This window comes from Physeter macrocephalus, chromosome 13, assembly GCF_002837175.3.
Source record: "Physeter macrocephalus isolate SW-GA chromosome 13, ASM283717v5, whole genome shotgun sequence".
Classification (NCBI taxonomy): domain Eukaryota; kingdom Metazoa; phylum Chordata; class Mammalia; order Artiodactyla; family Physeteridae; genus Physeter; species Physeter macrocephalus.
The window spans coordinates 5,383,520-5,388,510 of NC_041226.1; positions in this window are offsets into that span (position 1 = coordinate 5,383,520).

Below are 4,991 nucleotides of genomic sequence, written 5' to 3' on the forward strand. Positions count from 1 at the left end.
TTTTTTTTTACAAATTGAAGGTTTGTGGCAACCCTGTGTGACATCAGATGATGGATAGCATTTCCTAGCAATAAAGTATTTTTCAATCAAGGTATGTAAATGTTTAGACCTAATGCTATTGCACCCTTACTAGACTACAGTACAGCGTAAACAGAACTTTCACATGCACTGGGAAACCAAAAAATTCGTGTGACCTGCTGTATTGTGCTATTTGATATTCACTTTACTGCGGTGGTCTGGAACCGAACCTACAACATCTCTGAGGTGTGCCTGTACCCATTTCCATGTTGCAACAATATTATAATTTTTAACAGCTGCATGATATCCCGATGCACTGATGTACTATTGTATTTTTAACCTTTCCCCTACTGTTAAGTAATCAGATTGACCCCAGTTTACTGAACTCTGCACAATGTTGCAGCAAACATCTTTATATACAATTTTCCCTTCTTTTGGACTATTTCCTTAGGATAATAAGCTAGATAAGAGGATACGGACATTTACAGTTTTTGAAACAAACTGAGAGACTGCCTTGCAAAAAGAGTCTATCATTATATCCTGCTACCATGTGACTGTAACAACCTCATATTGGTAAGTGTAAAACGGTACTTCCTGACTGTAGCTTTTACATGCATGTTTTTGATAAATAATAATATTAAATGACGGTTGCATGCAACTTGTTTGTTTTATCTCCTGTGCGGGATTTGTCTGTTTACTTACTGATGACTTGGCATTTGTATCGGGTTTATTTGTTTGAGCCACCTTTTTATAGCCTAGAGTCGCTTCTCTCTCTCACCTGTTTTTAAGATGTGCCTCCAGGTCGCAGCGCTGCACTACATCTTGGCACACTGAAGAGAACGGACATAAAACTAATAATTTGTCCAGAAGTTTATGAACTAGAATGCTAGACTTCTTACACAACTTAAAGTGGAGTCTCTTCCGGTCCAATGGACAGAAATCCTTCTCTTGCAGGAAGTTTCTGAGGCACTTGCAGCAGAAGGTATGTCCACAGGGGGTGTCTAGTGGCTGCAGCAGAGGCTGAAGGCAAATGTGGCAGACCAGGTCATCATCCACTTCGTCCTGGTAATTGTATAAGTGGTTTTCTCGTGTCCAGTGCTGCTGGCCGCATTCAAAACACAGAGGATTGAAGGAGGAGGGGGAGGTCTGCTCCACAGACACCATCTCATCGTTTGTCGTTCCCATTTTGAATCAACGGAAGCAGTTTCTGTATCTTCATACATTAGACTTCCATTAAAGGTTTGATTTCCTTTAAAAGACAGTGATGTATTTGACTAAAACCCAGGTCTGTTTTTCTAGACTAGACAAAACAAAACAAAACAACCAGAAAAGTAATTACTATCAATCAACATAGGCTAAAAGAATCAACATAACATTACTATGTTGACTTCTTTTTTAGTAAAAAATTAAAATTTACATCAGGGAATAAATTAGTCGTAAAAACATAAAAATGACATTAACTAATTTGCTTGTTGGCTAAGGATGACTTACCTTGCCAAGTTCTTGGTGAGAAAAGAACTTAGGATTAAAAGCAAAGATGTCTTATTAATATGTGGTGTGACACAGGAAACAGTTTGTTCTACTGACTGAAATCCCCCGATACTTCACTGCTTAATGGTAGTTTCAACGCCAGTTAATCTACGTAGTATGCTAATAATGCAATTTGAGGTATATTATGTAATACATTTGCATTTGCCATCCCAGTCATGGTTCCCTGCTTCTGACTGATGTTACACATTTATAGTGCCATCCCAAAGATTGTCTTTGAAATGTAGTCTCAAGGATAATTCAGTGTCTTAAAAAAAAGACCTTTGCTCTACACTGTTTGGGAGAAACTGGATTTCAAAATATATATGTATGATTTGAATATTCTCTCCCTATAATACAGACTGCAGAAAGATAGATCTGCACAGCATATATAAATAACATCTCTGCAAACTCCACAAACTTCAATACTATTTTATGCCATTAAGAGAAAAAACCCACTGATTCAATTTTAATATTAACTTTTCAAGGTGACAGGGTAATCTAAGACACATCTTTAGGCTTTATTCATAGGTACATCAGGGTATTAAGAGTCAAGAGGATCCTGAGCGCTGTTCTCGACTCTGGAAGACTCTTATTTAATTGAAGCTGTCTGTTCACAAAGCAATAACTTTGTCTTATTCCTGTTGGGCTGACCCCGAAGATGAGTGTGAAGTACAGTGTGTGGGGGTGAAAACGGAGTTTTGGAATTGAACTCCTTGCCTGTAAATGTTCCCTAAATAATTGTTATGTATATGAAACCTGTATAATAAAAAGAAAGTATTCTCAATAGAAGCCGTGAAAGTCTGGTTGTAACTTGATGTAGCAAGGAATTCTCCCCTCACATAACGGTTTCCATACCTCCTGCTGCTGCAGCACCAGGGGTTAAAAAATCACCTCCAAAGGCAGCAGCTATGTTCATTCTGAATATTTACAGTCTCTGGTATGTGCCAAACACTGAACAGGGAGATAAAGGAGGTGGGGAGAGGACAGTTAAGACAGCCCACTGTTGGATCATATGGCAGTTCTATTTTTAGTTTTTTAAGGAACCTCCATACTGTTCTCCATAGTGGCTGTATCAATTTATATTCCCGCCAACAGCGCAAGAGGGTTCCCTTTTCTCCACACCCTCTCCAGCATTTGTTTGTAATTTTTTGATGATGGCCATTCTGACCGTGTGAGGTGATACCTTATTGTAGTTTTAATTTGCATTTCCCTGATAATTAGTGATGTTGAGCAGCTTTTCAAGTGCTTTTTGGCCATCTGTCTGTCTTTGAAGAAATGTCTATTTAGGTCTTCTACCCATTTTTTGCTTGGGTTGTTTGTTTTTTTTGATACTGAGCTGCATGAGCTGTTTGTATATTTTAGAGATTAATCCCTTGTCAGTTGCTTTACTTGCAAATATTTTCTAAAAATTAAAAAAAAAAAAAAAAAGAATGCCCATTGTGAAAACTCAATGAACTAAATATTCTCAGAAAGTTGTGCACCGGATGCTGTGTGAATGCAGAGAAAGAGGAGGAGAGCTGGCATCTAACTCAGTTTGGCTTTGTAGCCAGAAATACTTTCAAGAGGGGACACAACACAGCTGCTGGGCTGTGACAGGAAGCACCGGCCAGAGAGGAAGACAGACGAGGGCCTCTTCGCGTCCTGAGTGTGCACGGCGCATCCGGGAGTATGAGCCGGTGAAACATCTGAGGCAAGAAAATGAACTCAGAGCGGGGGGTTCTGAGACCTGGGGTCCTGTGCCAGATCAGAAAGAGCAGACACCATGTTAATGCTGCTGGCATTTGTTTCAGTGATAAAACTCTCTTCCGATCATATATATATATATATGTATATATTTGCTATTTTATTTACTTGGAGTTATTTATCAGAAAAACAATATTAACATTTTAAGAGATTTAACAAGAACTGCCATAAATTATGAGGGGGTGGGATAAGATTCAGATGGCATGGCTGAGTCAGATGAACTGTGTTTTTCAAAACAACTTAATAAAATAATAATAGCAGCATGTGATCTAAACCATCAGTACAGCATTAAGACAGCAGACACTTCCTGTACTTTGTAACTCATGGGGCCTAACACTCTGAGCACCATGGCTTTTGTCAGTCTAAGGTATGTGAGATTATGGAGATAAACATCATTTACCTCAGGCAAACAGACCCCTTCAATCTCTAGGTATTTTAATACAGAATGTCCACAGACTCTTGTTTCCTACTCAACTAGCAAGAAAATTCATATATCCCTTGCTCTTCTTTGTTTGTGATAGTATTTATCCTAATTTTTTTCTCAAGAATATACACTGCAATTCTGGCCTCCCACATAATAAGGAAGCATTTCTCTTAAGACTATTGTATTTTAGCTATTTTCTGAATCTCTAAATAACTTTATTTTCCTATCACAAAATATTTTCATGAGGAAAAAGAACACGTTCCCATTTAAAATACCAAATAACAACCGCATTATCAACAGCCCCGAAATGCCTCTGTTACCATGACACAAACATTAAATGAAAATTTATCACGGGTAGATCACTAACACGTGCATATAAATATTGATTAAACAGTTTCAAGACCATACAGTCTAAGTAGTTAAGAGCACATACCCTGGAGCCAGTCTGTGAGGGTTCAAGTCCTTGTTCAGTCACTTACCAGCCCTGTGGCCTGACTGAATTTCTCTGTGGCTGTTTCCTCCTCACGTGTAAAATGGGGGTAGTAACAGTGCCAATCTCAGAGGGGTGATACAGAGAATAAACAGGCACATTAACAGGTGCTGAAAAAATGTTAGCTACCACTACTATTACTAAAGATAAAGAAACAAATGTTCAGACAGATTTTATGATTTGCCCAAAGCTGCACAACTTATGATTAGTAAGAGAGAAGAAGGAAGATAATTCCAGTTCTTTCTTGTTTCAGAATAACCCGAGAGTAAATTAAGTAATTACAGGAAAGAGGAACGGTGTTTCACGTAAGCCGGAGTGTATGGAGTTTTTAAAGACGAAGGCCGCCTGCGCCTGTTTTCCAATCCCCAAGCCCACTCTCCTCCCAGCTCTGGCAGGTGACCTGATTTCCACTTTGTGAGCAAGCCCACTCCTAACGGCTCACAAGGCTTCTTACACTACTGTCCCTCCCCGAAGCTGTGAGCTGCTTAAGAGGTGGACCTCCAGCAGGGGAGAAGCTCAATAAATGCTGAATGACCTACTGGGTGACCAAAGTTCGGTGGCCAGAAATACATTCATGTATACAGGAGGATATGCCCATGTTTAATTTTGATTTCAGACATTCTATTAGCACAGTTTGAAATACTAAAATACAAGTTAAATAATAGTCTTAAATATTTTCCAAAATATAAAGATAAAATGTAGCATTACGTTTATCTTTACAAGCTATATTATCCGTGTAGCTAATATAACAGTAATATAACAGGAACAGTAAACAGATGGATGCTA